The sequence below is a fragment of the Triticum dicoccoides genome, chromosome 1B, assembly GCF_002162155.2.
Source record: "Triticum dicoccoides isolate Atlit2015 ecotype Zavitan chromosome 1B, WEW_v2.0, whole genome shotgun sequence".
NCBI classification, from domain to species: domain Eukaryota; kingdom Viridiplantae; phylum Streptophyta; class Magnoliopsida; order Poales; family Poaceae; genus Triticum; species Triticum dicoccoides.
The window spans coordinates 10673925-10686568 of NC_041381.1; the positions used below are offsets into that span (position 1 = coordinate 10673925).

At 46.2% G+C, this 12644-nt stretch overlaps 1 pseudogene; it reads right to left on the reverse strand.

Annotated features, from left to right (window-relative positions):
- Positions 1-1650, reverse strand: part of LOC119299187 — a 6188-nt pseudogene extending 4538 nt beyond the window's left edge.
- Between the last annotated feature and the right edge of the window lie 10994 nt (positions 1651-12644).

Genomic DNA, 12644 nt, shown 5'->3' on the forward strand with positions numbered 1-12644 from the left:
AGCATCTCTGCACCTCGACGAGGAGGACGCATGGCGCGCAGCGCAGAAGAGACGGATGAGCACGGCCACGACGAAGGCGACGAGCAACGGGTTGACCACCGGCCTGCACCGCCTCTCACCGGCAGCCGGCCTCTTCTTGTTCTTGGTCCGGAGCCTCCTCCGCCTCCAGCAAGTCGCGCGCCGTGGCGGTCCTTGGCAGCACGGCCGCCGGCGACGTCCGCGCACGCCTTGGGCGCCTTGTGCAGCTGCATCGCCGACGCGCGGCTGGTGTGCCTTGCGCTGCTACGCGAGCTGGCGGCGGAGCTTGGAGGAGGTGCTGCGGGAGACGGGAGCAACTACGCCCACGCCGCTCCGCCCGGCCGCCGCGCGCTCCACCTCCGTCCGGCCACGCGCGCGCCGAGGCCGCCCCGCCTTGCCCGCACGCCCCGCCTCACTAGCTCCGGCCTGCGCCCTCCCCGGCCTTACCCGCTCGCCCCGCCCCGGCCTCACCCGTCCCGGCCACGCACGGGCAGGAGCGGGAGGTGGTGGCGGCGGTGGGAGGCCACCCAGGCTGTCCGCGAGCTGCAGCTCCCATGGCGCCAGGAGCTCGAACCCCTGCCTCACGCCCTCCTCCTTGTCGTCCTTCGTCGCCTGGAGTCTCCGGGAGCCCGCGCCAAGTTCGCCGTCGCTGCTCCTCTGCTTCCGCTGCATCGAGCAGCAGCAGTTCGGGCAGAGGAAGCCGCCTCTTCCCTGACCCAGCCTTGACTCCCCTCCTGCCGGCCTTCAACCCCATCCACGCCTCCCCCGCCTCAAATCTCGTCGTCTCCGCACGGTGTGTTGTGTTCGGTGGAAAAAGAGGAGAGAGGAGAGAGAGATAGAGGGGAGAGTGGCCGACAGTGGGCCGAAAAGGGAAAAGAATAGCGCCGGTGCCTCCCAGCTGCCCCCCAGGTTCCTGGGGCTCGCCCGTGATCGCCGGCTGTGTTTTTTACTAAATCCGGCGCAAAACGAGATCTTAGGGGTCCGACTGGCTCATTTTTTTAGCGCTGGGGTGAAAAAAGTGGTCCGGGGGGCTCGGCGGGGGGACGGCTGGAGATGCTCTTACACTCGTAGTCTCTAAAAGATGAGAACCCGCTATGTAGCATCCACATCAATAATTCAAGCATTTATGTCCTTAGTACGATTCTTTGTAGGAACTATCCGTAATAACAAGGAACATTAGAAGTAGCGGAGATCTCCGCACCATGGACCGCACGATGCAACTGGATCAATGGCGGTCTCATGGAGGGAGAAGACACTGAGACATCTGGACCGGTCGCCGATCTGGTACACATCGGGTTGGGATTCAGGGGCTGCTCTAACGGAATTGAAAGTACCAATAGCTAAACACAAACGAAATAAATTAATGCGTGCTGCATGCTTGCTCACAAGGACGCTGAAGCCGGAGACGTTGGTGAGGGAATTGGCGATGGCGGCACCGGCGAGCGCGACGTCGCCGAGGTGCCCCACCATGACGGTGGAGATGAACTGCATCGTGACCTGCAGCAGCATCACCACCACCATCGGCGCCGCAAGCCCCGCCAGCTGCGCGGCTTCCCTACACCAGCGCCGGCTGGTACTGCCGGCCTCTTCCCACCTCGCGGCCAGCAGCGGCGCGTCGGAAGAAGAGTCCATGGATCCCCCGACCAAAGCTCTGCCCAAGCAACGTGGATGTGGTTAATGAAAATGGTTTACGCGGGAGCTACCATCCGTCTAGCTGTCTCCCTTTGCACAATGCATGGAGCTCGAACTATATATAGAGTATTACTCCAGTCGTAGTAGCTATGGAAACTATTTCCTCTGTCCAGATTTATTAGTTTTGTCACAGCATCGGTAGTTGAGGAGCTATTTTGATTTCATATACATCCACTGACCCGTCTTGGCGCTGTTCAGGCATATTCATTTAAGCCCACATTTATCTGTGCACGCAGTGGTAACCTTACTTCTCTCCCTATTATATGCCCGATTACATGCATATGAATGGTAGGGACAAAAAAAGAAAATAAAAGAAAATAGAGAAGGTGAAAAGGTGGTCTGGCTTCCCCTGCGTTCCTATACTATTATGTTGGCATGGGTTACATCTTGTGTCTACCCCCACTATATATGAGAGGCCTAGGATGAAAGTGTCCTATTAGGACACGACTCCATATTCTTTCTAAACACAATACTACTCAAAGTCCAACTGTAACCTATCTTGTATATAATATTCGACACAACTCTAACAAACTCCACCTTGGCGAATATTCTTCACCACCTTGGATTCGTCTATGCGTTAAAGTTCCATGTACATTGAACTTGAGGTTATCCCGTGAGCACCACTGCTACTCCAAAGACTCCATATGACTCCACCTGCAACTTGTAGTCTTTTCTTGATCACAGTCAACACTCGAGCATAATTAAGTTCCTTGTCACTCTAGTTTGTGCTCCTAACTTCCAGAGTATACGTCAAACGCTATCACACACTGATCACTGACCTACGTGAAAATGAACAACTCACATATTGGGTGTCACACATAAGAGTTACCTGAACTCAACATCACTGTTCCTTTCTTGACCGCCTCTTTAAAATTTGAATGAATTTTCACCATTGCTTGTAGTCATCCCAAGTCAAATTCGCAGTTGTCTCACCACATGTATGACCACCAGAGCCCTGGCCCGTCTCCATGCCTCGTGCATACCGCACGCCTCGCCGCTATTACCGCGTCGAGCCTCTGCTGTCATGGTCTGAGTCCCAAGCGTCGCGAAGCCACACCACTCAATCCCACTGCAGAGTACCACCGATCATCGCCGATCGATGACGAGTTTCACGCTTCCATCAGACCACCGGGCTCCAGTCCGAACTACGTATCACTCACTTTTTTTTCCATTGAAATAGCCTTCTACTCTCTGAGCTCTTGCGCCGTAGCCCCTCAATCAGCATCGAGTGAAGTCCTCCAGACTCCAGCTCCACCTTCAACATGACTCCATGGTAGATAATCAGTCCACCCTCACGCCCCGTCGACTTCAAGATCTCATGTGCACCGTCTTGAATCAACCCTGTGCCATAGCCTTGTCGAAGCCACACAAGCACTCAGGCCTGTGCCACGTGTTTTCACGTCCAGAAGTCGGTCACCATCAGCATTGCGATCCTATGTCATCGTCGCCGATCCCACCACCGTCTTGATCTGTATCAACCGACTTACGTCGATCCGTCAGACTGTCCAGTCTAACCCAGCCGAAAATCTTCGACTGCATATGACACGCTCGAGGCTCCCAAATCGTCTTCCGCGAATCCTAATCCATCGCAGCTGACATGACTTACCGCAACGCCTTCAAGCATCCCTGTTGTGCCAACAAATTCTTCACCCTTGTCTGCCATAACTCAAGGTTTTCAGTTCCATGAACTTCTCCACCTCAAACCTGGCTCCCGATGGCACCACAGTTCTTTGTACGGATGACCCTGCGAAAAATTATTCAAGCTTTCCACGTGATTCAACTCATCCTGACTCAACTCTTGATGCTATTTGCTTTGCCTTGTCCTTGCGCTAGTTTCAATGGATTCGTATCAATGGATTTATTCTCCGTCGACTTTCCTTGTGGCGTACATGAGGACTCGGTCCTCTCTTTTTTCTTCCAAACAAATCCTCGAGCCTGCACTGCACAACGCCAAACACCCACGCATCAGCCTGATCGGGCCTTCACACGGCCGGCTTTCGTTCAGCTCAGCACTCCGGATGGGCCTCCATCCGCGCCTCCACAACAGCTGATGCTTGCGTTGGGCCCACTGGCCTGCCTTGCTGCACGATGCTTGCGTGCCGCTGCCGCTGAACCGATCTGCCGCTGCCTTGGTTGCTTCCGATTGCTTCTAAACCTGCTGCTTCGGCGTCCGTGTCACAAACATCATTGACCTTCACATCAGACCTGCTCTGCTTCGGATCGTCAATAGATCGGGGACAAAACACGGCGCATCCTTTTGAGACCGACCATCGCAGCTTTTCCTCTCGGTCAACAATTCAGAGCCTCTTTGAAACCCCGCTCATGATACCACTTGTTAGAATAAATCCGAGGCATACCGTTTATCATCCGAGGACCAAGCAATCACACGAGCACAACACCGAGATTTGTTAACGAGGTTCATCATCTTGGCTACATCCTCGGGGCTTGGCTATGGGCGCTACTCCCCATGACACCGCTACAATACCGCACCCGGTCGCCCTGGACGTCGGCACATGCCGCAGGTTTCCCCTGCGTTCCTGTGAAATTATGTTGGCATGGGTTACATCGTGTGTCTACCCCCACTATATATGAGAGGCTTAGGATACAAGTGTTCTATTAGGACACAACTCCATATTCTATCTAAACACAATACTAGTCAAAGACCAATTGTAACCTATCTTGTACACAATATTCGACATAACTCTAACAGGATCTGCATTGTATGAGGACTGCCTCATCACCTTGTATTGGTCAGCCATGCACTTTGTTCAGTTGTTGCATTATACTCCCTCCGTTCAGAATTACCACTAGTAGAAAAAGGGCCTATTGTCCCGGTTGGTGAGGGTCTTTAGTCCCGGTTCATGAACCGGGACTAAAGGGTCGGTACTAATGCCCTGGCCCTTTAGTCCCGGTTCAATCCATAACCGGGACTAAAGGCCGCGGCCACGTGGAGCTCCACCTTGGTAACACCAACCGGGACTAAAGGAAATTTTATGATTTTTTTTTTCGAATTTTTTTTTGAATTTTTTTATTTTCAAATTTCTGAATTATTTTAACCTCTAATCACCACCCCTCATCACTACTCAATTTATCCTCTAATCTCTAACCACCCCTCATCATTCCAAATCATCTAACTTCCCGAACGGTCACCCATCCTCCCACTCCCCCAGCCCGAGCACCCTTAACTTCCGGGTTCTATTCTCCTTCGTTTCCAAGTCTGCACTTGTTGTTTTCCTGACAATAGTAAGGTGTCAATCCTATTAACCCTCAGGAATTTTGCTTGAGCATGAAGTGACACATTTCACTGTTCAAGTTTGAAACTATTGTTTTAAAAAACAATAATTATTTAAACAACAATAGTTATTTTGAATAATTAGTTTGACCATTCTTTGACCATAGTTTGACCACAGTTTGACCACAATTTGACCAGATTTGACCAAAATTCAAAATAACTGAAATAATTATTTAGTAACACTAATATTCAAGAATAATTAGTTTGACCATTGTTTGACCACAGTTTGAAATTTTTTGAATTTTTTTGCCACCAGATCTTAAAAGCCCCGTAACTTTTTTTTTGTTAGGTTTTTGAGGATTTTGAAAATGTTTAACGGGGTTCCCCCTGTTAAATAAGCCTCGTAACTTATTTTATTTTATTTTTTTGACATTTTCATCATTTACTTTTAAAAAAAAAAAACTGAAAAGGCGATCCGGGGGGGGTGGAGGTGTTTGAAAATGGGACCTTTAGTACCGGTTCGTGCCATGAACTGGTACTAATGCCTCAAACCCCATTAGTACCGGTTCATGGCACGAACCGGGACTAAAGGTCTAACCCTTTACTCCCGGTTGGTGCTACGAACCGGGACTAATGGGCATCGCACCCTTTAGTCCCGGTTCGTGGCACCAACCGGGACTAAAAGGTCCAGACGAACCGGGACAAATGGCCCACGTGGCCCCTGGGCGCATGAACCGGGACTAATGCCCCCATTAGTCCCGGTTCTAGACTGAACCGGGACTAATGGGCTAATCCGGGGTGGACCAAAGCCCTCTTTTCTACTAGTGTACTGGTCGTAGAAACGGATGTATCTAGTTATATTTAGTTCTATATACATCAATTTCTATTCATTTTTTAGACAAGTAGTCCCAGGCGGAAGGAATATATAAAGCGGGGCGCCTGGTTGAAACTTCAAAGAGAGACATAACCACAAAGGAGACGCAAGAAGGCAAATAACTACAGCGCAATTGATGTTATGTCAGCAAGAAATGTTCTTAAGGGCCACTCCACAGCTTCCCACTACGAACTTAAATCGTCATGAAACTTGAGAAAATCATACTCGACGAAAATCATACGCTTGTTTCAGATGCCTGTCATCGTTGGTTGCTACAGAAGATGGATTTAAATAATTGAAATTAAGTTTTTTTTAGCACTCTCTCGGAGCCAAATTAATTTACTCAGCTCTAGTACAACCTTTTCTTTTTGAGTTTGGACTTGGTTTGGCTGTGTGCATCCCTTTTTTTTTTTTGAAATGTTGGCTGTGTGCATCTTAGTTATGCAGAGGCCGGGTGTAATACTTAAAAACTTTGTAAGTAATAAAGCGCCCCTTATCAAAAAATAGAATTATGCAGAGGACTAACACTTAACTCTTGAGTAGTAACTGGTTGAAACTTACCAGCTCTACGTGGTCGATGCTGACATCCAATTTTGAATACAAAACATATTTCCCAAACCATTCAAAAACATCACACTACCATCTTTGTTATTACCCTTTAACCTCCTGACAGCAGATTCCATCTGCATACACTCAGTGTAAGAATGCAGCAGATCCATTAAAACATGTAGTACGAATTATCACGTTATACTAAAATTTTAGAATCAACAAGACATTAGCTACATATTGACTTCTTTCATTATTTATGAAGACTGCCTCTAGAGAATTGTTGGCATGTCTATGACGGTAAATTTGCAGCTCAGTTAAAGTGTGCTTGGTTGGTTAAACAAGGTATACTAGATGATTTTCCCGCACGTTGCTGCGGGATTTTAAAGATTAATTTTGGATACATTATATAAGAATGAAATGATCTAAATCGAAAGCTATTATTTTCAAAAATAATTATATGTGAACAAAGTGTATGCATGTACGTTGGACCACTGGAGATGGAACAATTAAATTTGAGTATGCATGTGCTACAAAATAATTCTAGTGGGTGATGATATGTCGAGGGCTGCATGTTGAGATAATTAGACTTAATGGGATCAACTATATATTTATTATAGATGGGATAGGTTGTTTGCTTGGTTGGGTGGATGGGAGTATCAAAAAAGATTAATTAGCTAAATGACACCTCCTAACTTCTACATTAACACCATCAGACCTAGTGAACCTACTTAAGTCAAACCAGAAAAACATGTACCTGTTTCAGATAATCATCCATGAACATGATTGCATGGGCATCATGCCCAGTACTGAGTTTGAAGACATGAAGTGCATTGTCTTTCTATGACTGCAAAAATGATTTCTATATATGTTCAGATTTTCATCAAAGCAAGGAAAATTTTCTCTGGTGCAGTTGAAGATTACTACACATTGGTCAACAATAATCACCAACAGTTTAACACAAGAATAGCTAGAAAAGAATCCAAAGGTAAAACACAAACTCATCATTGCATTACCACAGTTGTGTACACATAAATAATTATTGCATAAGTTCAAAACAAAACCTTCAAATCTCTGTCAGGTTGTGTCATGTCCTTCACGCTACTATAGTTTGGGACTGCAAAATGAATGGTTGTGTCACAGCCTACAAGTGAACACAAGAAAAAGGTGAATTTCGGATCTGAATCACCATTAAAAAAGGAAACAGTTAGAGAAGAAGCACACACTGAGTTTATATAACCATCTTTATTATATAACAACATGTTACATGGGAGTATAGTTACATCCCTCCATTAAGAGCAGGAGCAAACATAAGTACAAGAGTTCAATAGTGACCGTGTCCCCCAACCCACAAATAACTTTGGCACATGCACGCACAGACCAAAATTTTGTAACAAAAAAAAGCCCTAACCTATGCGCACGGTGGCTCTCGCAGCCAGTGATGGTAGGCCTGAATCGTCGCTCCACCTCTGCCTTGATGTTGTTGGCCATTGTCTGAAGGTCCTGGTTCTCTCCCTGGAACACCAGGTAGCTATGTTCTCTCCAAAATCCCTACGGACCAAATTTGTAGAACCACTATCGAGTTCAGGTCTTTTTGCCGATCTTTTGGCAGTGCTTTTCACCTAGACAGCCACCAAATTCTCCTGAAGTGGCGAGCTGTTCATTTTAAAATGACTTGCCACAGTTACGTCAACCAGGAGCATTGCTCTCTTTCTCGGCCTCCCGCAGAACTTCACAAGTTATGAGTTTGCTGTATGAGTATATAACTGGATGAACAACTACATGAAAGTAGTCTTCACAAGTCTTAGAAATTGCCAGATCAAAGTAGTCTCTGAACCTGCAAACAGAGCACTTAATCTACTTCTCAACGCACTGAATTTTTTTACAATGTCTCTATGTACTAATTGTTCACTGCTACCCTACCACGAAGAAGTAGCGATTTCTCCACCAATCCAGCTAGCAATCAGATCAAACACTAGGCAAAGAAATTCCTCTCTGCAACTATATATCCATACAGAAGTACCATTTACTCCTGGATCGAGCACTAACTGATGGACAGAGAATGGATGACTAACCTTCTAGTTGCAACCGCAGGACCTCTGACCTGCCCTGTCGGCGGCTCACAGCGATGGATAGCGGACTAGCCTGCCATCTAGGGAAATTGCAGACGGCCAGAGTTGCAATGGAGGCCCCATTGCGACACACGGCGACCTCCATAGCTGCGATCAGATGTATTTTCAAATTTGAATTGAATATGTAGTGTCACCATTCCATATTTTTGGTACATATGAACAAAAATAAATTTATTCATGGGCCATTCAACACTTTTCAGCTCATCGGATATTGGCTCAGATCGAGTGCACATATCATTAACATATTTCGAACCAAATCCATAATCATAAAATCCTCTGGTTTTATTCAAACAAGCGGTGGAGATGCCCCATCCTCCTAGCATTGTTTTTCTTTGTCATTTAGGATCTCTTCATTCGGCCTTTAATATATTAATAACAAAAAACATAAGTATGGCCTAGATATATAAGATGCTTCAGAATAGCTGGGCACAAACAAGTTGGCATGAAACGATCTAGAACTTTTTTTGCAGGGAACAATCTAGACCTTCTCAAAATCCAACAAATAAAATATGCTCATTGTCCATGATCTAGGAGAGTATCTACGAATAGGTACTTAAGGTTTGTTCATGAAAAGTATTAAAATGTTTGGCAATTTTCCTTTTGGGTAGACAAAGTACCTCAAAATATGTAGATTCATTCTTATACACCTGAACATGCACCATAGTAAACCAAATTATGTTGCCCTCAAAGTATAACGAACCGGAAAGTCTATTCTGAGCTCGAGCTCAGATGGACTCTATATCTCAGCCGTCAGCTGGCGCAAAGATTAGCACTGCCCCAATTATTTTACTATGTATTTGGAGGTGTATGGCCGCCTTTTTTCCAGACCTTGGCCCACTCTGCTACGGCATTTAATGCGACGTCCGTCATCCTCGCAGCAGCGGATCAGATGGGCCATCACGTGGTGAGCCACGGCTCAGACGTTAATCACCGGACGGCGGGCGTCCAACCCCGCCCATTTATTTTGCACGGCTATTCGGTGCTGACTCTTCTTGCCTTGTCACACCAGGAGGCGCCGGCCTTCCTGGTTCGTACCCTGTACATCTATTTTAATCTCCATGCCCCTGCTGCTTTCAGCCATGGAAAATCATAGCTGCAGTCTTTAGATTCAGACTGATGCATAAATTTTTAGATGGATAGATTCAAAGATTCAGACTAATGCATACTCCTAAAAGATTCAGACTAATGCATACTCCTAAAAATGGATAGATTCAAAGATTCAGTCTAATGCATACTCCTAAACATGAGGAGGTATTTTTAATGTATGCAGAATAATGTACATGTTTAGATGGATATATTCCTAGTTTTTAAAACAATACTGCCTCGAGATTCATAGCCTCATATTTTCGGTGTCATGACAGATGCATACATTTTTAGATTGTTTTTTTCAATTCAAGGCTGTGTGTAGATGCATACCTTCATAGATTCATAAATCAAAAGATTCAGTCTTCCAAATCTATGCTGTCTCTAGTTTCATAGATTCAGTCTTTCAAAGCAGCAGCATTTGTACGGGACCTTCAGGATCCATTTTAGCTTACTATTTGCAAATAGATAATGAGACAACCACTCATGGTAAATGCATAATATAATTTGTACTGGACCTTCAGGATCCATTTTAGCTTACTATTTGCAAACAGATAATGGGACAACCACTGATGGTAAATGCATAATACAACTAGTCTTTTGCAAACTCATGGTAAATGCATAATATAACTAAGCAGATAATGAGACAGCCACTCCGGTCTTCTTCGGAACAACACTTCCTCGATCATGAAGCTTGGGTGCTCACCCTTGTTCCCCTTCATCGAGATCACCTCGTATGCAATCTGCTTCTTAAGATAAGCCAGCTCATACTGCAATACAGTTCAATTCCAGGAGTTAGCACCTATAGAACACAATCAAATTTTTACAACATCACTATTTGTTCTCCAACTATATACTCACCTCACCAATGTGCCTCTCAAGGTACAGGCCATTGCAGTACCTCCAGTAGTGCGCGAGATAGACCTGGGTGTCCTCTCGAGATTCAACCGGCTCTTCCCATATAGGATGACGAAGCCTTTCTCCCATGAATACAAATTACAGAGGTCATAAGCCTCACACAAAGAGTCAAAAGTAGTGTCAATCACTGGTGTGATCACATTCTCAGCCGGGTTGTCGGCATAACTCCTAGCCTTCTCAAACGCGCTGACATAATTTGGGCAGGGTGTTCTGCTCGGTGCGACAGACCCAATTCTCAGCCTATAAAAACAACCTCCACATATTAACTGTTTGGATTTAAGTAACCAGCATTTTCCTTAGATGAAATGCCTCATGGGGCACTAAGCATGATTCCCTGAATATCACTACCAAATCGCTATTTCTTCTCATGTGAATTGTCTGGGTTCAGTAACTTCACATATTAAACTTACAAAATTCACATATTAACTCCCTCAAATCAGCAATCAGCAATTTTATCATATGAACTGACTTGGTTCGGCAAAGATGGTTCTGCTTCCTAACTGAAGCATCACTAGTTGTTCTAATGGTAGGATTTATCCAATTCCAACTATAATGTAAATCCCTAGTATACTGACTGAAATACAATCCAACACTAACCTCTAGTACCAACCAGGAGATTCATCTTCCTGGTTGACAGCTCTGACGTCGGAGGCGAACTATCCCTCCTCCCCACCAGGGCATCAGTGGCGGCGAAAACCTGAGCACTGCGCTGTCCACCGCTCATGGCTGCTCCGCCACTTGCTGCTCTTCCACCGTACCATCTCCCCTCGAACAAGGCAGCACAGCGTCCGACATCAACCAATCTCCTAGTTCCTCAAGGACAGTGGTTCTGACCGCCATATCCTGCTCCTCCAGCATACCGCCTCCCGTCGGCGCCCTCAGAACGGGGGCCGGCACCAAGCTCTCTCCTACTTCTTCAAGGACACTGGATCTCATTCAAGCCAAAACCAAATCCTTTCAGCCACCAAAGCCATGCGGGTAGGATTTGCGACGAATCTGTCAGGCAAGCAAAGATCCACGTACCTGCTGAATGGCTGCATCAGAAACTCCATGCTGGATCGCCGTCGCTGCTCCTTTTCTCTCCGCCGGAGACCCCTATTCCCACATATGGCCGCCGCTTGTAGCCAAAGAACACTCTAGATCCTGCATGTCCCCACCAGGGCCACGGATCAGATGAGGACGTGTGATTCTGATCCACGTCCCACCTCCACTAGGATGAACGGACGCCCAACTCCACGTTAACTCTGGCCCACCACTAAGCTTTGCTGCGTACGTATTTATCTACAGTGTGCATTTTCCTAGCAACCCTCCAACGCCCGAATAAACAATTGGCTCAGATCCTGATGCGCTAGCGAACGTGCACGATAACGAGCTCATTTGAGCTCGAGCGCAATTACTCCGCTTCCATAACGAACATATTATATTTTTGAATAGGTTATCTGTGTAAATGGTCTACACAATTCAAATAAGTATCAACCTCATGCCCAAAAGATTAGTAAAAGGTACCTGGTGGTCCCAATGAAATATTTACATAAACATCACAAACTTAGTCCACCAAAAGAATGATCTGATCTGGAAAAATCCTTCTTCACACATAGATCGAACTGATGATGGTGTATCTAGAGTTAGGACCGGATATATGCGTGTGTGTGGGGGGGCGGGGGGGGAGGGAGGGGGGGTTTTGCACGTGTATTCTTTGCGCATTATTTTATTTTGTTCTTTTGATGCTCTTATAGTATACCAGATTTTTACTTGATGGAAAGCAAAATAAGTAACGCAGGTAGAAACCACAGAACTTGAGACTGGGTGTGTGTCAACTTCACATCCTCCTCCTTATGTTATTAAATGGAAAGCAATAGCCCATAAGGATGGTTGGAGGCCGGACTGGATGCCGTCAATGTACGGCCGGCACACGACGGAAAGCTGAAAACCTCTTGCCAAGACCATCTGCGATGGAAGTAAAACGGGTTGTTAGAAAAGGATACGCGAAAGGTTGAGGCACTACTAGGAAAAGGGCTATAGATGATATGGACACTAATGGCGCACCAGGCATGTGGTGCGCCACTACTATATACTAATGGCGCACCGTGGGAGTGGTGCGCCATTACTAACTTGGCCCAAAAATTCCACAGAATGCAAACCCCCCCCC